Source organism: Triturus cristatus, chromosome 2_2 (genome assembly GCF_964204655.1).
Source record: "Triturus cristatus chromosome 2_2, aTriCri1.1, whole genome shotgun sequence".
Classification (NCBI taxonomy): Eukaryota; Metazoa; Chordata; class Amphibia; order Caudata; family Salamandridae; genus Triturus; species Triturus cristatus.
Window position 1 is genome coordinate 44,774,661 of NC_140582.1, and position 24,203 is coordinate 44,798,863.

The 24,203-nt window shown below is 45.5% G+C and overlaps 1 long non-coding RNA gene across 2 annotated transcripts in view; it reads left to right on the plus strand.

Annotated features, from left to right (window-relative positions):
- The first annotated feature begins 2,186 nt into the window (after window positions 1–2,186).
- Window positions 2,187–24,203, plus strand: part of LOC146861807 (uncharacterized) — an 85,178-nt gene continuing 63,161 nt past the window's right edge. For both annotated transcript variants that reach the window (XR_014978341.1, XR_014978340.1), the window contains exons 1-3: window positions 2,187–2,284; window positions 11,465–11,516; window positions 11,803–11,873. This is a non-coding gene — a long non-coding RNA (uncharacterized LOC146861807). The remainder of the gene's footprint in view (window positions 2,285–11,464; window positions 11,517–11,802; window positions 11,874–24,203) is intronic.

Below are 24,203 nucleotides of genomic sequence, written 5' to 3' on the forward strand. Positions count from 1 at the left end.
TAAGAGTCGAATTGGACTGGTGCAAGGTGGCCACTATAACTAGTGACCAGCATATGCCAGGCCAACTTCTCACAATGTGGATCTTGCAGAATTCTTTGAACACATGAATAACATCATACAGAATATGACATTCACCATGACAGAGGACACCGACAAGATTATATTCCTGGACGTAGAACTGTTCCAGGAGAAAGGGAAAATACACAGCAAAATGTACAGGAAAGTCACGGTGTGTAATTCACTGTTACACGCAAGTAGTTTGCATCCAAAGAGGCAAAACAACGCCATCCCCTAAGGAGAAATGCTAAGGCCCGCAGAAACTGTAGAAGAGACATGGATTTCTCCAGCAACCTGAGAGACATTGAGAACAGGTTTCTGTCAAGAGGATATCCTAAGGAAATAATCCAAAGGGCCAAAGATAGATCAATGCGATTACAAAGGTCAGATACTCTTAACACTGTCAGAAAGCATAAAGATAAGATTACACCTGTGAGATTAGTGACTAACTACCACCCCTGGTCACACAAACTGTTTGGAATACTGAAACACAATTGGCTTTTACTCACTGCTGACAGGTCTTTGAAACAATATGTTTCCAGACTTCCAAACATCACATATAGGATAGGTAAGACAAACCAAAATCTAATCAGCCCCAGCTACCCTCCACAGTCCCCAACTAATACAACCTGGGTAACACAACTTAACATTGGTTTGTTTGCCTGTGGATGCTGTAGCATGTGTAGGTTGGCCAAAAGAGGGGTAAAAGAATTTGAGTACAACGGATCACGTAGATTTAAGATTCATGACCATATAGATTGCCTGACAAAGTTTATGGTATATGTGATACAGTGCAAATTAAATAAAATTTACGTTGGAAGTACCATCCGTCCACTGAAAGACCGAATAGTGGATCACTTCGGTGCGCTGAAAAATCTGGACATCAGATACCCAATAGGTAGCCATGCGAGTGAGTGCTTAGAACAGAAAAAATCACTTGGCTTTCAATTCCATGGTATAGAGGTTGTTAAAATAGATCCAAGGGGAGGTGACAGGGAGCTAAGATTGAGGCAATGTGAGGCCCACTGGATCATGAAACTGCGGGCAGTGGACCTGGGGATTAACGTAGACAACTAATTGCATTACTTTTTACATGTATGATGTATTGCATGTACTGATGTCTTCTTATCCTCCTGCCATGCCTCTGTGAATTTCCCTATTACTTTCTACAAACCTGTACATAACCGATGCCCTGTAATGCTGATTGTAGATACCTTTTTAATGAACTTTTGAACATGTATGTGTTTGCTGTTTATATGTGACCTCTGAAATGTGCATGCTTCTAGAACCCCCCAAAAAACTCCCCTGGTTATCTAGAACTTTTCTTTTCCCTTTTTACACTGCCTTTAATTCCCATTTGTATATACTAATAAGCGAATCTCCAGCTAGAAATTGTTGGGATCCTGGATTCGAAATGGTAGGATATACTTTACCTAAAAGACCTATTGTGCCTTTGTTTCGGAAATAACCCCAATGTTTTATTGTATAGACCCTGACTCAATATTTGTCACTTTATCCTTTTGTCGTACTTCTGCTGTTCGAGTGCAAAAAGCCCGATGCCATTAAACTTGAGATCTTTAATAAGGATACCCCTAGAAATGGATGATATATATAAGATACATGCCTCACTATAATGTATTTTATTATTTTTCCAGCGCTCTGATATTGCTTATATTACTCTCAGATGGAGGCTGGGCATTTTGCCATTCGGCCCCGTCTTCCTCTGTCTGTCCATTTCTTAATGAGTTGATTATATGCGCCTGCTGGCCCATAACATGGTGTCATAGCGGTTGCTCTATAAAAGCCTGCATGTACATCAAATATATCTCAACATGAAACACATTACCTCCTTGTACCCCTATCTGCTACTGAACATTCTTTGTATTCTGTCAGAGCTTGTATGTGTATAATACAGATCCCATTGTGAATTGTATTTTAGTCATTTAATTTTATCTGTCTTTGAACACTAACATACAGTGCTTGTTCTCGTTTCTTTAGTTATAATCATTATTGCTAGACTCTACACCTGATGATTTTCTGTCTTGTGTGTATACAAAATGACCCCTACAAGATGGCGGCCGAGTAAAGCCCACCCGGGATTAGTCCTTTCTTTTCAACTCTGAAATTTACGCACGCACGTTTCCTCCACCTATTTATAGTGGGACGGTTGGAGGCTGCTTCTTGCTATGAGCCGGTTTTCCGTGATGGGAGTACTCTCCAAGTTTTGGTAAGTTGTTTTAGGCGACATAGTGTCCTGATTGTTTGCTTTGTTACGGGGCGAATATCGTTTTTAATACAAGTTTAAAACTTACGCTCGACAACCTTTGCCTCTGTCTACCCCTGTCCCTTTTTTGACCCGGGCATCGCATGTTATATTTTCCTCTGCGATGTCCTGAGAGCCCTAGTAATGCCACACAAGATACTATGAATTTCTCTACTTGTAACTGCAGTTTTTAGGTCTAGCCTATGCAGCGCGCATGCACTGCTTAGGAAAGAGATCTTTAGGAATCGGCACAGCTTTGCGGGCGCATTCGTGCACGCGTTGCATTGCTTCCAATGGCAATGCGTGCACGTCTGGCAATTCACTTGCGGGAGCGAGCTTTTCGCCATGTGTTCTCAATTATCACTCTTGGCGCCGCTCGCTCCCGCAAGGGAAATGCTTTTACTTTTGCCGAGAGGTTTTTTTTTCTACTTGTTTAAATTGCTGCCACGTTTCTTTACACATAACAGGGTAAGGTCGAGCCTTGCTTATTAAAGTACAATAAAAGGAAGCAGGTTATATTTTTTGTTCTAAACTATTATTGTTGTGTTACATGAGCGCTATTACGGCAGAAAAGACATGTAACATAAAAATGGTGTCACTGAAGATCTGTATAACTTATTACAACTGAGCAGTGAGGTCGTTGTACCCCGTACTCCTTAGTGCACGTAACAGGTGACTTCCTTTCCACGTGGACGTTTGGTGAGAAATGACGCGATGCTGTTCAAAAGCAAACTTTAGGCATGAAAGAAGGGAGATAGAAACATTCTAGTTCTTGATGGCCAGTGCCACCCACCTCAGCTGTGCTTAGGATGCTATGATAATGACCTCCCCAATCTCTGATCCGCTACGTCTACCCATGTCCTTCACATGAAATTAATTAACAGTTAGCACAGCCTGGCGCGAGAGCTCCCATTACAGGAAGCTGTGCCACGTCACCAAGGACAGGTCGAAGCTGTCATCTGGGGCAGCACGCATATCACATTTCCTCTTTTAGCTGCTCCTCATGTTTTTTCATTAGAGAGATACCCGCAGCCCTGGGCCAAAAGATGAATATAGCAGTGATTGACAATGATGGGATTTCCATTTTGTATGGGCAAAGGTTGAATAAAAATACTGTTTTACATCAGGATAATTGTTGGCTGTGCTGATTTGGAAAATATAGCTGCATAGTTACCAAGTGGTGTAATCTCAAATGTGACACGTTCAGCCACTCCTTACTTTTTAGCCAACAAGTTGTTGCATTCTCACAATTGTAGTTCAAATATTAAAATCGTGCATGTGGTGTTATATAAATTCCAGCATGCAAAGTTCTTGTGAACGCAAGGCTAGGACTGGCCAAGGATGTCAAACATGGTGCAGACTCACTTGGCAGCAATGGAATGAGTAGGGCAATTTAGTATAACAAATAGCACACTCCAAGAATATATTATAATGTTATTGCAATTCATCTCGTAGTTCTGTGACTTTTAAAAGCACTCGCCTTGCAGCTTCGTGCCTCTATGGGTCCACATATCTGTTTAGTGACTAGCAGTATCCTCATAATGTATAGCTGGGCAAACTTTGCCCCATATATTGTGAAGTCCTATTTTAAATTTTTGAAAGAGATTAAGACTTTTTCCGTGCAAGCCTCACCTACCATCCGAGATCATTGACTTTATAATAAAATTAAACAGATACCCGGATTTCATGTGCGCACTGACAATGCTTGTTTACACTATACTTTTACTCTTAACTCCTGGTGTCCCTGAAATCCAGTATTCGTTCTGGTTAAGCTCCCGCGGCTGTAAGTGTAAGATTCCACATTTATAGCTTGAATGGCTTGCTTACACGCCTCTAACCAAACTATGTGGCTGAGTAGAGCAAGCAGTTCAGTCTACCGCCTACTGATGTTGGTGTTTTTGTCAATACATGTCAGTCTTCACTTCTACAAATAACCCATAATACTCACAAAGGCAGATGTTTGCACCAGATCTCTACACGTGCAACTGTTATGTTGAAATGTGGAAATCGCTGCCTCACTCTTAGTTCATTTTCAAAATGCTTTTGGTGAAACTAATTTCTACATTGGCGCTAAATAAGGCGATCCCTGGTTCAGGTGCACATCATGTATGCCGTACTAAGAAGATGTACTTCCTCGTTTTTTTAATCTGCTATATAATTCAATATCGTTTTCCAAATATGCCATCTTATGCTAAAACTAACTATCATTTTTTGCCAGAATTCTAATCACGGTTTTGCTTGTTGAAGGGCTTTTGTTTTAAATTATTATAATGTCTGCACAATCAAATGCTATTATATTCTTACATGCTTTAATAATGAGCTGAGGGGGGATTTGAGACGTCACCATAACGCAACCCTCACGCAACCCCAAGAGACAATTTTCAGAGCTGTCTAAGATCTGTCAGCAGTAATACCAGCAGCAAGCCCATGTGCTGGAAGACGGCGGCCCCCTTTCCCAGCGTGACATCTGGCGGCAAGCACCTTTATCAACAGCCTTCAGGATGCTGCACAATGCTACCCTGTTCTGCGCTACGAAACCCTCTTGGGTGGAGCTCGTGCTACAAGGGAGAAGAAACAAATAACGGACTCACTTATCCCCTGTCCCGCTTCTCGGAAGCCTAGCCTACACCTGTTGAATGGGCAGGAAGATGGGACGGGAGTGCTGGACGGACGAGTGAAGAGGTTCGTCACACCGCGGAGAACGGGGCACTGCAGACAGCGTCACATTCCTGCCACTGAAGGATAGAAAGTTTCGGTTAGATCAGTATTAATGTATCTTAGAACAATGCCCAAATAAAGTTAATGAAACTTCCCTGTCTGTATTTTCAGTATTCCTGCCTGTTAAATAATACCTGTTTCTGCAGCGGGCGCAGTTGTAAGTGGTGCAAAATCCAGTTAGCGCCAGCATCTGCCTGTTGTTCCACATAATCTAGCAAAAACCTCTGGATGAGTGTTATTAATCGCACCTGATAAATCCCACGTCACACCGTATGAGATTTCATCAGGTGAAATGTCCTATTACTTACCGGTAATCTTCATTACTCCGGGTCCCGTAGTCCTCGACACCGTCATGGACAAATGAGATTTACTATCTCACTGACAGAAAAAAGAACAAAGGAATGCTGGACCTACCCTTCCCCCTCCCACTGGGAGTACTTAAGGAGTACCGTCCCAGCATTCCTCCTGAAATACCAAGCCCCAATGAAGGCCGGCAGACAGGGAGGGAGGGAGGGAAGTCATGACGGTGTCGAGGACTACGGGACCCGGAGTAATGAAGATTACCGGTAAGTAATAGGACATTACCCCCAGGTCCCTCCGTCCTCGACACCGTCATGGACAAATGAGAAATACCAAAGCAAACCCCGGCATTCATACCAGAAACACAACAAACCACCAGGATAGCAAACCAACCCAGAGATTTATTGGAATAAACAGAAAAAACATTTAGGAGCGAACAGAGCTCAACACCCCCAATGCAAAACCTCCATCATCCCCCAAAAGATTGAGGAGTCGATAATGCCTGATGAAAGTATTAGAAGAGGCCCACGTGGCAGCCCTGCAAATCTCAGAGAGAGGAACACCCCGAACCTCCGCCCAAGAAGCAGCCACCCCTCTCGTAGAACTACCCTGAACCCCCAAAGGAGGAGGAGAACCAGACAAAGAGTAGGCCAAGGAAATGGCTTGCTTCAGCCAACGGCCGATGGACACAGAGGAAGCCTTACACCCAAGAGATGCCGCACCAAAGGAGACAAAAAGGGAGTCCGACTTGTGAAAAACCGCAGTACGGTCAAGATAAATGCGCAAAGCCCTGCACACATCCAACAGAGACCACCGGGGACCACCAGGAGAATCCAAGACAGAACCCAGGGAGGGCAACACCAACTCCTGGCACCTGTGAAATTGCGAAGAAACCTTCGGCACAAAGGAAGAATCCAGGCGGAGGACCACCCCACCCTCCGTGAAGGACAGAAAAGGAGCACGCGCCATTAAGGCCCCCAACTCCCCAAGACGACGAGCCGAGGTGACAGCCACCAGGAAAACCACCTTGAGGGTGAGAAATTTCAAATCCACCTCATCCAAAGGCTCAAAAGGAGGACTGAGCAAAACCCGAAGAACCAAAGGCAAGTCCCACAGGGGAAAAGAAGGGCGAGGCACAGGCCGAGAAACAGTAAAACTGCGAAGAAGACGAGAGACCAAGTCTTCAATATCCGAAAGATTCCCCCACGGGGAACGAAAAGCCCGAACAGCGGCCCACTGGGCACGCAGTGTAGAAACAGCCAAACCTTTCTCGAAACCTTCCCACAAAAACTGAAGGACAACCGGCAAGGAACAGAACAAAGGGGAGACGCCCAACGCAGAACACCAACGATCAAAATTACCCCAATGCCGATCATAAGCCTTAAGGGTAGAAGGCCGCAGGGAACGCTGAAGAGCCATCGCTAAATGTTCCGGGAAACCGCGCCGTCGCCAACCCTGCCTCTCAACCTCTCAACCTCCACACCGACAACCACAACCGGAGAAGAGACAGGCATGGGGAAGACCGCAGAGGAGACGGAGACAGGGGAAGAAACCAAGGACCCTGCACCGCCAAAAGACGCACCGTCGGAAACCAAGACCTCCGAGGCCAAAACGGCAGCACCGCCACCACCTCCCGATCCTCCTGACACAAACGGGCCAGAAACCTGGGAACCAGAGCCAGGGGGGGGAAGGCATAGAGGAGACGCGACGGCCACGGGAGAGACATAGCGTCCACCCCCCAGCAACCCTCCTGCAGAAACCGGGAGCAAAACCGAGGGAGCTGAGCATTGTGCCGGGAGGCAAAGAGGTCCAGAAAGGGACGCCCAAACCTCCCGCACACAAGCCGAAACGCAACCGGGGTGAGAGACAACTCCAGAGAATCCGGAAAGCACCGACTCAGGGCATCCGCCACAAAGTTGTCCACTCCCCGAAGATGAACCGCCGTCAGAGACAGCAGATGGCCCTCCGCCCAACAAAACAGGGGCACCACTATCGCATTCAAAGAAGCCGAACGAATCCCCCCTTGATGATTCAGATAAGCCACCGTCACCATATTGTCGGACCGCACCAACACGTTCCGACCGAGCAACAGAGCTCGAAAACCCATCACAGCTCGGGACACCGCCGTGAGCTTTCTCCAGTTGGACGACCGGCGGCTCTCCAGGAGGGACCAACGACTTTGAAGGGAGCGAGACCCCAAGGTCGCCCCCCAACCCAAGGCGCTGGCATCCGACGTCAAGACCAGAGAAGGAGAAGATTGCAGGGGCAGACCCAAAGACAGATGATCCCTCACAGACCACCAAAGAAGAACCGGGAGGACCACCAGAGACACAGGAATGAGGACCTCCAAATCGCGGGACAGGGGATCCCAGAGAGACAGAAGGTACACCCAAAGGGGGCGCAGATGAAACCATGCCCATGCCACTGTAAAAACAGTCGCCGCCATCAGACCCATAAGACGCAACCAAAGGCGCACCGGAAAGGCACCCCCCAACCAGAAACGACGAGCAAGGGACACCAATGTCGCCACCCGAGGCTCGGGGAGGAACACACGGTTCAGATCCGAACGGAAGCGGGCCCCAATGAAAACCATGTCCTGAGACGGAGTCAGTTGACACTTGGGTAAGTTGATCAGGAAACCATGGGCCCGCAAAGCCGAGCACACCACCTCCCTGGCCTCCAGCAACAGGACCCGAGATGGAGCATGGATCAACCAGTCGTCTAAATAGGGGTACACCATCACCCCTTGGAGATGAAGCCATGCGACCAAAGGCGCCACCACCTTTGTAAACACCCTTGGCGCCGACCGGAGACCGAACGGCAACACCATGAACTGGTAATGACGCCCCCGAACACAAAACCGCAGAAACCTGCGGGACCGAGGATGGACCGAGACATGGTAATATGCATCCTGAAGATCGAGGGTACACATGAAGTGACCCGGCAGTACCAACGGAATCACCCTTTGCAAAGTCTCCATGCGAAAAGGAATCTTGGCCACCCATTTGTTCATAACACGCAGATCCAAAATCAAGCGGAAACCCCCCGTCTTCTTGGGAACCAGAAAGACCAGGGAATAGAAACCCAACCCCGTCTCCAACGGAGGAACCTCCTGAATGGCACCCTTTCGAAGAAGGTCCAGAATCCCGAGAGAAAGATGAGACCGCTTCACACGACTCGAAGGCCAAGGAGTCGGCCGAACACCCGAGTCTGGAGGAGGAGCCGTAAACTCCAGAACATAACCCTGGCGAATGATGTCCAACACCCAGACGTCGGAACAAGACTGAACCCAGGTATCCAGGAAGAAGCGCAGCCGCCCTCCAACCAACAACCCGGGAACCACCGCCAAAGAGTCAGGAACGTGGCTTGGCAGGTGGAGGGGACTTAGCCTTACGGTCCCGACCACGGCGAGAAGCAAACCTACCCTGGCCCCTCACAAACTGTCTACGAGAAGCAGGGCGTAAGAAAGATTTGGTCTTAGAAGGGACAGGAGCAGTAGCAGAGACTTTAAAAGAAGAAGAATGCTTCTTCTCCTTAAACAATTTGTGCAATTTCGCCTCCAACTCCCCCCCCAAACAACATTGTACCCTGAAAGGGCAACCTCAAAGCGCAAGCTTTCTGCGCAGAGTCAGTTTTCCAGTCCTTAAGGACAAGACTGCGACGTGCAGCCACACAAGCCCCTCCGGAAAGAGCAGAAGCACGCACAACGTAAAAGGAGACATCAGACAGCAGCTCCACCTGACGCTCAATCTGCTCAAGCAAACTAGAAAAGCCGTGGCATTATCCATAGACTGATAGAGAGACTTCAGGTCAGACAACAGGGACTGCGACACATAAGTCCCGTAGATGCCCGCCCTCAAGGCCAGGTGGGAACCAGAATACACCTTACGGAGCGCCACATCCGCCTTCTTGTCAACCGGATCCTTCAGCACAGCATCTTCAGCAAGGGAAGTACGCCCCACCAAACTAGCCACAAACGAGTCAATAGGAATTGAATCAGGCAGTTCAGTAGCCATATCCTGCAGAGGATAGAGCTTAGTCATGAATCGCGGAATCAGAATGCGATCAGGATCAGCCCACTCGCGCTTCAAAACATCCTTGATGAAGGGATGGACAGGCACATCGACAGTGGCAGCACTCTGAAATTGTCGCAACAAAGGGCCCCTAGAGGTACTAGGCGCGTCCCCTTCAGGGAACCCCATGTTCTCTTTAACATGCTACACAATAATGGTCATAGCATCCTTGTCCACATATTTGCCCTTCAACTCTTCATCCCCCAAACCCGCAGACTCCTCGCCACTAGAGTCCGAAGAAACAGGAGCATGACACCTGCGACGGGATCCAACATCACCCATCTCAGTCAAAGTCTCCCTGATCAAGCGCTTAATATGCGCATCAGCACCAGCATCACGGCGCCTGGACCTGGCAGGTGATGGAGACCTGGAAGCACTAGAAGAGGAAGACCTCTCCCGGTGATGTCTTTTCCTGGAATGCTTTCCCATCGTAAAGAACACACCAACAACAGCAAAATCGCCAGAGATAACAACCGCTATGCGGTACTCACCCCAGACGCTCGTTTATAACGAGTGTCCCAAATCCGGTAACCTCGAGGCGCCTGACTTCCGTCCACAGGCTCAAAAACCGAAAGTCAGGCATGACGACTTCCGGCCGGGGAAGCAGCTCCAACCAATCCAGAGGAGCAGCTCGGCCGCGCCCCCCAGCAAGCCCGGCAGGCCAGGAGAGGCGGCCATCGGGCCAAGATATAACCAACGCGGTATTACACCGCCGCGAGGCTGACGAAAAATGGAGAGGCCCGCGCCACTCCCCCCAAGCCCAGCAGGGAGGGAGAGGCCAACAACGAAGGGCCGCCGGCACCAGGTAAGAACCAGCAGCCACAACGCAAGATCCAGAAAGAAGGCAGGAGCGCCCCCGCTCCTGCCGCGTCCTCACACTGTCAGGATGACAGAAAAAAGAACAGGAGGAATGCTGGGACGGTACTCCTTAAGTACTCCCAGTGGGAGGGGGAAGGGTAGGTCCAGCATTCCTTCGTTCTTTTTTCTGTCAGTGAGATAGTAAATCTCATTTGTCCATGACGGTGTCGAGGACGGAGGGACCTGGGGGTAATGAATGCTGACTACCCCTCGGGGGCTGTCTTATTGGCCTGGTGCCCCCTGTTCACCCCCCACCTCCATCTGACATTTCTAACCGCTTTTTCACGGTCTGGATTAGGTCTCCAACCGTTTTTGTACTGAAGTTACCTATGCTCAAAGAAGCGCATTGACAGCTACTAATATTTTTAGTGTTGTATAATTTCAATTTTTTATATAGCGCCACTTTACAAAGATTGCCAGTGAAGCGCTCCTTCCGTTTTCTCTAATTCCGCACAACAGTGTTCACTTCTGCTGCTCTGCCGCTGGGCCTCTTCTCCCTCTCTTTCCTCCTCTTCCTCTTACTCCGTCTGTCTGTCTGTCTTGCTCGTCCTCACTTGCTGAAAACCATAACTTCCACAAATGGCTCTCTTGCCTACATTCCACATGCTTTACTTAATCTTGCATTCCCTATAACTGTTTGCTTTTTCCAGGATGTTGTTACTTTTTGTTTTCCAGGTAGCATATTTCTCTGGACTCCTCTCTCTCATAACCTATTTCCCATTTCTAGTTGTCTGGCGCCTCGAGTCATACCAATGGAAATAGCGCTATGCAAATATCTTCACTCCACGGCATACAAAACAAGCATTGGCATAGCCAATAGGTCTCGCCTTTTGGACCTTATGAGTGTTTAGCCATGCAACGGTCGATGTTGTTGCACCAAGGGTATTGTGCTGCATAACTAAATACTTATAAGGTCTCAAAATCGAGACCTATTGGCTATGCCAATGCTTGTTATGTGTCAGATGGATTCAGCGAAGCTACACTTGTGCTTCCTAGGCATTGGTGGGTGCATTTAATTTTGCTTCATTATCTCTGGGAGTCTTCGAGTACCGCAATTTTGTACAGGATGAGATGGTGAATGATGTATGCAATTTTGGTTCGAAACACACACCTATATATTCCATTGAGAGCCTACGATTGCTGTCAACCATTTTAGAATGTGGTCATTATTTATGCATGTTGTTTTTGTTTTTAGATATACGTCCATACACTTTTCTGAACCGTCTGTGATATGAGCAATACTAAAGGTAAAATTCGATTATATTTTACCCTATGTGGAGTAACTCTCAACTCCCCATTAAGAAACATGTAAGCTTCCCTTGTTAGTAATTTTTACCTTGGGTTAAGGGACAATACGTGAGTTTTTCCAGCTACTTGACTAGTCTTCTATGCTGTTTACAATGAGTAATCCTGGGTTATTTCGTTCAGAACTCCCTCCCTATTTAAAACCTGCTCACAAATAGGTGACGTGGCGTGGAATCTGCAAGCTTCAGGTATGACAGGACTTCTAATGTTATTTTCTTCTTCCTTCAGACCCATGTTTAATGGGATTATTCACAGGCTTGCCTGGATATTGGCGGACCTGACTTTCAAGTTAACATATGGTGAGTGATATGTTTGTGGTATAACACATATCTAAAGAAAAGGGGCGACCCGGTGTCCCTCAGAAACTGGGTATAACGTTTATCAAGAAAAAGTGGTTCTGTAGGGTATTCAAAGAGTTATTTCATATACGTACAAAGCATCGCTCAATCAAATTATTCATAAGACATGTATATCACCCTCGCCTATATATATGTATACATTGATTGTAAATAATTACGTAATGACATTAAATGCATATCCACTTTGCATTTATATCAGAATTAATTCAGTCAAATATGTTCATTTAGTAAGGTTTACAGACAATGACTATAAACAATAAGTGAAAATTGTGACATATGTGCTCAAGTGGGTGAACAATTTATTTGTGCAGTATATACAGAGTGGTTCAGGATTTATATACAGGGGATAGAACAAGATTATTTATACAGTGGCCAGCCTAGTAACCATGAGCCCTGATTGCTAATAATGCTTCTTTTGTGCAGGGCCGTGGTTGGTTTGAGCCTAGGTGTAGCGTTGACGTTTCAACCCAAGAGGTGCTCCTTTCAGTAGTCACTACGGGTCTTCATCAGGACTATGTGTGGGGGTGGGGAATGGGGTGTCTTTTAGCAGCCTATGGATGAGAGGTAAATGATTGTCAGGTGTATAAATTGCTTCATAGGGCGACAAGCGAGAGAAAAGGGGGCTGGGATGGACCACTCACCCAGTCTGGACCGAAGTTCTGGTTGTTAGTATCCCTAAGTGACACTTGTCTGAAAGTTGCATCAGCAAGCGAATGGCTGTGAATTAAACAAAATGGTACCTCGTAATCGGTTGACTCTAAAGGTGAAACATCAGTAATACGCTGCGCTGTGACAAGAAATCAGAAATTCATTCCAAGCGAAGGCTGACCTGTCCAACCAACATCATGTTGAGACACTGTGCAATTTTAAGGCATGATGGGACAGCGTGGGGGGAATGAAGTGCGGGTCATGCAATGTGTTGTGTGTAACGCAGTGAGGTCCAATGTAATTGGAGCGATCATGCTTAGGAAGAACAGACTGCCCACAGGGACACAGATGTTAATTGAGATGAATCACGAGAGTGTGAGGTGGAAACTAATGAAGGCGCGTGCCTAAATTGCAAGTAGCTCTCCCCCCTTCAGTAAGTGAAGTACGGCGCAGAGGTTCACCAGAAAAGAAAGCCGCACGATGAGGCCCAGTGTGAGTAGAGCAACCATGCTCAGAAAAAATCAATAGAGACGCTAATTTAAAGGCAATGTAACTGGGAAGGCGAGGTAACAGGTGGAGGCTGATAGACCAGGGGAAAGGAGTGAATATTAATCAAGGCGCGTGCCTAAATGCAAGTTGCTAACCCCTCTAGAGGGAGTCAAGCGCGGCGCGGTGGCTCACCTCAAGTGAAGATCGGCAAGCGGGATGAATCAGCAGTGGCTGAGCAGGCGTCAATCCTGATGGAGCTCAGGCGGTGAATCCTGATGTGTGGGTGCCGCTAGTCTACCTATTGTACGGAGGGGCAGCGTGTACGTTGTTCGTTACGCAGAGCGTGACACTGTTGCCGAGCAACCACGGCGATCGGTGTGCCTAAACACTGTATAAAGGGCTGAGGGGCTGAGTAAATCGCAGTGTTGAATGCTCCAGCCAATCTGTCAACATTGAACATTGAAATCATGCGCTACATTATAAGCCATCGTCAGAGTGCCGTGCTAAATGGCGTTAATGATAAGTACAAGCATGTTGATGGTGGTAACTGCATCCAAACATGCGTGGAGAAATATCATTCTGTGTGGTCATTATGCAAATAATTAAATACGTGGCAACATACATTACATTAGTGTAGCCTGTGCAAACGATTATCAAGGTTGTGTGTTTGAATCACGGGAGTAAAAGCAATACGTACATATGTTACATTAACTTAGCATGTAAAAACGGTTATCAAAGTTGTGTGTAGGATTCACAAAAATAAAAGGCATTAGCAAAAGGCAAACAAGTTCTATAGAGCAATTGTGTATTAAAAATTCTCAGTGTATAGGACAATGACCCAACTGTTTAGGCAAAACAGAGTGAGACCCTCCTACAACTGACCCATCTGTCTAGCTGTTTCCTCATGTTCGTTCAGGCCAGAGGACACGGAGTTCAGCGAATGGATCCATCTGCATTCTTTCAAATTTAATGTTGCTGATATTGACCTACCCCTAGGATGGGGGTACACTTTCTCAAGAACCCTCCATCAGATACTTTCTGGGGAATGGTTGTCTGTGGTAAAGTGTTCGACTAGGGGCGTTCCCTGTAGTTTGCATCTAACCCTGCTCATGTGTTGCAGGATCTGTGCTTTCGCTTTCTGTGTGGTTTGTCCTACATACGGTATCTTGCATGGGCAAAGGATTAAGTACACAACACTGGTGCTGTTGCAGTTGGTGAACCATGCCAGTTTGTGTATTCGGTTATTGTGTGTGAATGTAGCCCCATCGATGATAAGTGGGCAAGCTTTGCATGAGACACATTTGTAGTGCCCTGTAATGGGTGGGAGACCCAATTGATTCCGCAAGTCAAGTGGCTTTGGTCGTTCAAGGTAAGCCTTGACCACATTGTCTCTGATATTCCTGCCCCTCTTAAATGCGAACAGGGGATGTCCAGTGGTTTTCAGGTCAGGTGCTACCAGGTTCCAGTATTTCTTTATGATCTTCCTTATGTCATTGCTCTTCGAGTTGAACGTAGTGACACACACAATGCTTTCAGTTCCAGTGTTTTTCTCCTTGGGTTGCAGTAGTTGTTCCCTAGGGCAGTACCACGCTCGCTTATTTGCTCGCTTCAGCAGGACGGTAGGTTAGGTTGCGAGGATGATTGGACTCATATTTGAGTAGTGTATTCCTTTCAGTCGGTTTGCGATAGAGGTCACAGTATAGGAGACCATCGTCTACACAGAATGTGAGGTCAAGGAAATCGATTGCCTCGTCACTGTAGTTCATGGTAAACTGGATATCCCGTGACCTGCCGTTCAGCCAATGTTCAAAGTTTCTGAGTTCTTCTTCAGTGCCGGTCCAAATCATCACCACATCATCGATATAGCGTTTCCAATTGCTATGGAGTCAATGAACGGGTTATCATCAGTGTACAGGTGTTCCTCCTCATAGCTATCCATGAAGACGTTAGCCAGGCTTGGGGCATAGGTAGCCCCCATAGCCACTCCTTTGCATTGGAAGTAATACTCTTTTTTTAAATATGAAGTAGTTTTTCTTCATAGCAATTTCCAGCATGGTGATCAAGAAGTCTGTTGGAATCCATTGTGGTCTTGGGCGTTTATCCAAATTGATTCTTACCACCTCAAGGGCTTTAGCCTGGGGTATGGACATATAAATAGAAGAGACGTCAAGGGTTACTAGCAGCTGGCTTTTGGAGTCAAATGCTTGGCCCTCCAGGTGTCAGGACCCTCTAGTCTTCGCAGAAGCAGAATGGATGATGCTCCCAATGCCCGCCCACCGGTGCCGTCCACTCTACTGAGCAACAAAGCAACGTCACCAATAGTGGGGAAAGGGGAATGGGAAAGAGAAGAGACACTCCTTGTTCGGCTACCACCCTCATACTTCTCCCTGGACTCTTCTATGTTGAGGTTTCTGGATGCATGGAGGGTGCCTAATTCACAAAGGGAAAGAGAACATAAATGCAACTACAATCTCTCTAATATGTACCTGACGTGTACTTAGATTCTATGTTCTTCCTACCAGTTTCAGCAGGAGTTAATACCTCTCTTCTAGATTTTCTGTGTTGCACAATGAGAAATGTTGTCTGAGGTTGTGCTGGATATCTGAAACTAAAGAGATATTACATGAGCTTTTTTTAACCAAACCTACTACTAAGTATGTGTGTAACTCTAACATTTAAATACCTTCTATTTCAAGCAGTTTTGATTTAATAGTTCATTCCATTAAGGTCTCTTGTTGGTGATGGTTCTCCCTGGAATTCTTCAGACTTTAGCCCAAGCTTCGCATTACTTGTTCTTTACGCGCATAGAGGTACAAGGTAGGGAAAAGAGGGAGGAAAGTAAAAAGGGAAAGCGCAACTGAGGGGACAGAAGGACTACCTTGGTGTGAGGTAGGAAGAAGTCTGCAGAATGGCGCAATTTGAAGCAAGCTCTACTTTCTTGGTTGAGTCTTACTTGGTATGAGAGTTCCTAGGAAAGTTGCTCTGGCTCTGTAGCTCAAACATCCTTCGGAGTTCTCTGGAACCTGAGGAGATGCGCCTTGGCTGGTACGCTCACTCGAATGACGGAAGCGCTGTAATTCTGCTGAGGCCAAGGTATCGAATAATTTAGTTCAAATATTCTGAGACTCAGGCAGCGAGCGCTAGTAAACGCTCACGCGACTACTTGTTCAGTTCTCTGAGGCTTTGAAAGTGAGAGCGAGTAGAAGCTCACGCGAATAAGAATTCCAATATTCTGAGACTCTGGCAGCGAGCGCTAATAAGCGCTCACTCGACTATGAATTCCGTTCTCTCCTTCAACATAAGCTGAGGAAAAACTGAGGAAACGTGTGAACGCTAACGAACTTCAGTTGAAGTGCGCAACAGGGATCGCGCGCACTTCCCTTAACCACTAGACTGCACAGGTGCTTACAGAGAGTCTGAATAGCGGCTATAAAAGCAGCGGCCATCTTGTAACGTCAACTTAAACCAAAAGTAAGTCCTCCCAAAGGTTTACCAGACAGGGTTTGACAATGACCCTTGCCTTTTTCAAATTACTGCGCGGATTCTTATGTATTACTGTGGCAACCATGAACTTCCTAACAGCACCCCCTCTCAAAGACTGATTTATCGGTCCTGGTTTGTAAGGGTGTTGTAAGTGAACATATAAATAGAAGAGACGTCAAGGGTTACTAGCAGCTGGCTTTTGGAGTCAAATGCTTGGCCCTCCAGGTGTCAGGACCCTCTAGTCTTCGCAGAAGCAGAATGGATGATGCTCCCAATGCCCGCCCACCGGTGCCGTCGCGCCACTCTACTGAGCAACAAAGCAACGTCACCAATAGTGGGGAAAGGGGAATGGGAAAGAGAAGAGACACTCCTTGTTCGGCTACCACCCTCATACTTCTCCCTGGACTCTTCTATGTTGAGGTTTCTGGATGCATGGAGGGTGCCTAATTCACAAAGGGAAAGAGAACATAAATGCAACTACAATCTCTCTAATATGTACCTGACGTGTACTTAGATTCTATGTTCTTCCTACCAGTTTCAGCAGGAGTTAATACCTCTCTTCTAGATTTTCTGTGTTGCACAATGAGAAATGTTGTCTGAGGTTGTGCTGGATATCTGAAACTAAAGAGATATTACATGAGCTTTTTTTAACCAAACCTACTACTAAGTATGTGTGTAACTCTAACATTTAAATACCTTCTATTTCAAGCAGTTTTGATTTAATAGTTCATTCCATTAAGGTCTCTTGTTGGTGATGGTTCTCCCTGGAATTCTTCAGACTTTAGCCCAAGCTTCGCATTACTTGTTCTTTACGCGCATAGAGGTACAAGGTAGGGAAAAGAGGGAGGAAAGTAAAAAGGGAAAGCGCAACTGAGGGGACAGAAGGACTACCTTGGTGTGAGGTAGGAAGAAGTCTGCAGAATGGCGCAATTTGAAGCAAGCTCTACTTTCTTGGTTGAGTCTTACTTGGTATGAGAGTTCCTAGGAAAGTTGCTCTGGCTCTGTAGCTCAAACATCCTTCGGAGTTCTCTGGAACCTGAGGAGATGCGCCTTGGCTGGTACGCTCACTCGAATGACGGAAGCGCTGTAATTCTGCTGAGGCCAAGGTATCGAATAATTTAGTTCAAATATTCTGAGACTCAGGCAGCGAGCGCTAGTAAACGCTCACGCGACTACTTGTTCAGTTCTCTGAGGCTTTGAAAGTGAGAGCGAGTAGAAGCTCACGCGAATAAGAATTCCAATATTCTGAGACTCTGGCAGCGAGCGCTAATAAGCGCTCACTCGACTATGAATTCCGTTCTCTCCTTCAACATAAGCTGAGGAAAAACTGAGGAAACGTGTGAACGCTAACGAACTTCAGTTGAAGTGCGCAACAGGGATCGCGCGCACTTCCCTTAACCACTAGACTGCACAGGTGCTTACAGAGAGTCTGAATAGCGGCTATAAAAGCAGCGGCCATCTTGTAACGTCAACTTAAACCAAAAGTAAGTCCTCCCAAAGGTTTACCAGACAGGGTTTGACAATGACCCTTGCCTTTTTCAAATTACTGCGCGGATTCTTATGTATTACTGTGGCAACCATGAACTTCCTAACAGCACCCCCTCTCAAAGACTGATTTATCGGTCCTGGTTTGTAAGGGTGTTGTAAGTGAAACTGTCTTTTTAACTGAGGGGCATGAACATTATCAGCTGGCTCCCACGATCTATCATCAGGACCATACCCTTTCCAATCAATCAAGTACAAAAGATTCCCTTTAGTGCGTTTTGAATCTAAAATTCCCTTCACTACATATTCAGGGTGCTCATTGATTACGAGAGGTTCTGGAGGTTTTGACACTCGAGTATGTGATGTAGCCTTTTTCAAAAGGGAAACATGAAAAACAGGATGGATACCTAACTTGGCAGGTAATTTTAATTTTACTGTGACTGGCCCCAATATTTGTTCAATTGCATAAGGACCTACAAAGCGGGGCTGAAATTTTCGATTACCCTTTAAATGTAGATCACGGGAGGATAACCAAACCTGATCCCCCACTTGATACTCAGTTGTTTGTTTTCGATGTCTGGCAGCAAATTTTTTATAATCGGCTTTAGCTTTAGTTAAATTAGATTCTGCAGATTGATGGAGATGAGCTAAATCTTTCATTAAATTCCCCACTGCCGGTACTTCTAACTCTTCCTGTGTGTGGAAAGGATTAGGATGGCGACCATAATTTCAATAAAAAGGAGAATAACCTGTGAAGACACTTTTGGCATTGTTAAATGAGAATTCCGCCATCCACAACAAATCTGACCACTCCCCTCCTTGATCCATGAGGTACAAACGAAGGTATTGCTCAAGCTTCTGATTAACCCTCTACATTTGACCATCAGTCTCAGGATGATAACTGGTAGAATGCCTAACCTCTACTCCTAACCTATGCAAGAAGGCCTTCCACAAATGGGACACAAACTGAGAATCCCGATCTGAAATTACCCTCTTGGGAATCCCATGCATTTTCACAATGTTTTCTCTAAATAATTTTGCCAATTCTTTAGCTGATGGGAGCCCAGTTAGTGGAATAAAATGGCTCATCTTAGTGAAGGTGTCCACAAAAACTAAAATAGTATCGTATCCATGACTAAAAGGCAGCTCAACAAATAAATCCATAGTCACTGTATGCCAGGGATGAGAAGGCGTAGGTAGCGGTTGTAACATACCCTGTAGAGCCTGTCTGCTGAGTTTACTTCGGGCACATAATTCACAGGTCTGGACATATTGCTTAACATGTGCGGACAATCCTGGCCACCAAAAATAACACTGTACCAAATCTAAAGTCTTGGATATTCCCTTATGTCCTGCTAAAGGTTGATCATGACACTCTTGAAGCGCTTTTTCTTGTAAAACTTTATTTGGTAAATACAAGGCTTCTTTGAAATAGGGTAACTGATTTTGTAGTTTTCTTTCTTTTCCTTGGGAGACCCAAAGAGACATTTCTTCTGGAGTTAAACTTTTCCGAACTTCTTCTTGGCGATTGTCAAATGAAATGGTACAGATAAACTTGGATTCTGGAATTATTGGCTGCGGTTCTACAGGGTGTTGATGCTCCTCCGTTTGTATCCGGGATAAAGCATCCACTTTTCCGTTCTTGTTACCAGGACAATATGTAATTACAAAGTCGAAATCAACAAAGTATAACGACCAGCGCAATTGCCTTGGAGTTAAAGTCTTGGCCGTCTTTAAAAATTGAAGATTCTTATGATCTGAGAATACAGTAATAGTGTGTTTAGCTCCCAATAAGTAATGTCTCCAATCTTCAAATGCATCTTTCACTGCCAGTAGTTCTTTTTCAGCTATAGTATAATTTATCTCTGCTGGACTCAACTTCCGAGAGTGATATGCCACAGGATGCAATTGCCCCGTATTTCAATGTCGCTGTGAAAGAACTCCTCAAATCGCTTGATCAGAAGCATCAGCTTCTACACAGAAAGGTTCGTTGGGATCGGCATGTAACAAGGTTGGAGCTGAAGTAAAACTTTTCTTTAAACACCTAAATGCCTGTTCTGCTTCTGGTGTCCATTGGAATTTCACACTTTTTTTTAGTAAACAAGTGCTGGGAACAATCAGTTGTGAAAATCATTGAATAAACCGCCGATAGAAATTGGCAAAGCGAAGGAATCTCTGAATCTCTTTTACATCTTTTGGAGGTGGCCAACTCTCCACTGCTTGCACTTTTCCTGGATCCATGGTTATGCCTTGGGAGGATAAGATGAATCCTAAAAATTCCACACTGGGAGAACTGAAAACGCATTTCTCAAGCTTGACATAAAGGCAGTTGGCACAAAGACGTTCCAGCACCGTTCTGACATGCCCTGCATGGTACTGAGGATCTTTTGAAAAGATTAAAATATCATCCAAATAAATGGCTGCAATTTTATCAATCAAATCTCCCATTACGTCATTTATGAAGTGTTGAAATACTGCGGGAACGTTGCAGAGACCAAAAGGCATCACACAATATTCAAACAATCCAAACTTTGTTCTGAACGCCGTTTTCCACTCATGGCCCTCCTTCATGCGAACCAAATGATAGGCCCCGCGTAAATCTAGTTTGGTAAAAATTCGGGCCTCCTTAATTTGATCCAAAAGGACAGAAATCAAGGTAAGAGGATAACGGTTTTTGACTGTAACTCGGTTCAATGCTCGATAGTCAATGCAAGCTCTAAGAGTCCCTTCTTTCTTAGGAATAAAAAAATAATGGGGAAGAGACGGGATTGAGAGGGTCTAATAAACCCATTTGCCAGATATTTATCCAAGTATTCCTTTAGATGATTATTTTCGGCCTAAGTGAGAGCATATATCCTACTACAAGGAAGTACTGCTCCCGGCTCTAAATCGATTGTACAATCATAGGATCTATGTGGAGGCAAGTGTTCAGCTTCTTGCTCACTAAATACCTCTTTAAAGTCTTGATATTCCATTGGAATTTCCATGGAGTCTATCACCCCAATCGACTGTCCTCCAAAGGATAACAATGAGGCTTGTGAAGGTTCTGAAATCTCATTGGAAGGGCGGTAACAATGTTCCAAACAGAAGGTGGATAGCATCTTGACAGTTCGATTCTCCCAATCAATGGTGGATTATGTATCGCTAACCAAGGCAATCCCAATATGAGCTGGAATTGAGGTGCATTTATAACGTTAAATTGGTCAATTTCTCGATGGCCATCAGACTGAATGATTTCCAAAGGCTCGGTGTGACTAGTAATTGGTCCTGAAGACAAATTAGTACCATCAACGGCACGCACTGGTTCACTTTTTTCTTTACGGGTAGCTTGCACTACAATTAGTTGAGCATATCTTATGTCACAGAAGGTACCAGTAGCTCCTGAATCCAGCATTATAGCCACTCCAAAGATTTCTTTATCACAGAACTTCAGGGTCATTTGTAAAATCAAATGAGGAGCCAAAGTCTGTAGGGCGTTGATTATCAAATACGAATCTGGGATCGGCTTCTCGTCTTTCGCCATCAGAGCGACCCCTTCTACTGATGGTTTTGGGCGTTTCCCTTCATCGGAGTCTTTGGTCGTTTAGGACATTCCTTTACAAAGTGCCCAGAAACAAGGCAATATAAACACAATTTCTTCAGACGTCGCTGTTCCTTTTCTTCCTTACTCAAGGGACCACGTACAGGCCCCAATCTGCATTGGTTCCACATCTCCACCTGATCCAGTAACCTTCCCTCCTTCGGATTTAATTCTGTCAAAGCGAGGGATACTCATCTTGAATTCTTTCTTCTTTTCACCCTCTCGTTCAGAACAGCGAAAGTCAAGTTCTAACACCAAATCCACTAATGCTGAGAGCTCAGTAGGACGGTTGGGGATTCGTGCTAAGGTATCCTTGATCTCATCTCGCAGTCCACGATAAAAGAGGGCAGCCCTCTTTTCCTCTGGCCAGTTTGTTTCGACAATCAGCTTGTTGAATTGTGTCAGATAAGAAATCAGGTCTCTCGAGCCTTGACGTAGTTCTAATAATTCATTATCAGTGGCCTGAGATATTCTTCTCCTATCAAAAATTCTAAGAAATTCTGTTTTAAACAGATCAAAATCATAAAGGAAGGGATCATCTCTAGTTACCAATGGCATTGCCCTATTCGCTGCATCCCACCCAAATAAGACAGAACAAAAGCTACTCGGGACTGCGCATCTGGAAATAAGGTGGGTGACACATAAAGGGTAGCGAACACTGTGTCAAAAATAATTGGTCTTTCTGAGGATCCCCGTGAAACCTTTCTGGAGCAGCTAGGGGTATTAATGGGGAGACCGAATGAATTACCTGTGCTACAGTTCTGGGATCATTCTCTTGTGAAGTTTTAGCTGAAGTGGAGGAAGGGGCAACTGGATTTCCGGTGGACAACCCATCTACCTTTCGTGTTAATAACATAGTTTCCTGACGTGAAGCAATTAATTCTAATTTTAAACTTTTATTTTCTTCTCTAATTGCCCCAATCTCTTTCTGTATTCCTTCTAACATTTCCCCTAGTGCCTTGAGATTTAATCCCTCCGTCATTCTGCTTGGGCGAAGTAACTTCGTGGGCACTTCAAACTGTCAGGACCCTCTAGTATTCGCAGAAGCAGAATGGATGATGCTCCCAATGCCCGCCCACCGGTGCCGTCGCGCCACTCTACTGAGCAACAGAGCAACGTCACTAGTAGGGGAGAAAGGGGAATGGGAAAGAGAAGAGACACTCCTTCTTCGGCTACCACCCTCGTACTTCTCCCTGGACTCTTCTATGTTGAGGTTCCTGGATGCTCAGAGGGTGCCTAATTCACAAAGGGAAAGAGAACATAAATGCAACTACAATCTCTCTACTATGTACCTGACATGTACTTAGATTCTATGTTCTCCCTACCAGTTTCAGCAGGAGTTAATGCCTCTCTTCTAGATTTTCTGTGTTGCACAATGAGAAATGTTCTGTCTGAGGTTGTGCAGGGTATCTGAAACTAAAGAGATATTACATGAGCTTTTCTTAACCAAACCTACTACTAAGTATGTGTGCAACTCTAACATTTAAATACCTTCTAATTCAAGCAGTTTATATTTAATAGTTCATTCCATTAAGGTCTCTTGTTGGTGATGGTTCTCCCTGGAAATCTTCAGACTTTAGCCCAAGCTTCGCATTACTTTTTCTTTACGCGCAAAGAGGTACAAGGTAGGGAAAAGATGGAGGAAAGTAAAAAGGGAAAGCGCAACTGAGGGGACAGAAGGACTACCTTGGTGTGAGGTAGGAAGAAGTCTGCAGAATGGCGCAATTTGAAGCAAGCGCTACTTTCTTGGTTGAATCTTCATTGGTATGAGAGTTCCCAGGAAAGTTGCTCTGGCTCTGTAGGTCAAACGTCCTTTGGAGTTCTCTGGAAACTGAGGAGATGCGCCTTGGCTGGTGCGCTCACTCGTATGACGGAAGCGCTGTAATTCTGCTGAGTCCAAGGTATTGAATAACTTAGTTCAAATATTCTGAGACTCAGCCAGCGAGCGCTAGTAAACGCTCATGCGACTACTTGTCCAGTTCTCTGAGGCTTTGAAAATGAGCGCGAGTAGAAGCTCACGCGACTAAGAATTCCAATATTCTGAGACTCTGGCAGCGAGCGCTAATAAAGCGCTCACTCGACTATGAATTCCGTTCTCTACTTCAATATAAGCTGAGGAGAAACAGAGGAAACGTGTGAACGCTAACGAACTTCAGTTGAAGTGCTCAACAGGGATCGCGCGCACTTCCGTTAACCACTAGACTGCACAGGTGCTTACAGAGAGTCTGAATAGCGGCTACAAAAGCAGCGGCCATCTTGTAACGTCAACTTAAACCAAAAGTAAGTCCTCCCAAAGGTTTACCAGACAGGGTTTGACAATGACCCTTGCCTTTTTCAAATTACTGCGCTAATTCTTATGCATTACTGTGGCAACCATGTACTTCCTAACACCAGGAGCTGGATAACATGCATAGTATCCCTCACATACGATTTCGTCTCGGTGACCCAGGGTTGTAGAAAATGGTCAATGAACTTATTGAGTGGTTCGAGGACAGAACCACAACCCGAAACAATCGGTCGCCCGGGTGGTTTCTCTAGGCGTTTGTGAACCTTCAGGAGAGTATATATTGTAGGAGTCCTAGGTT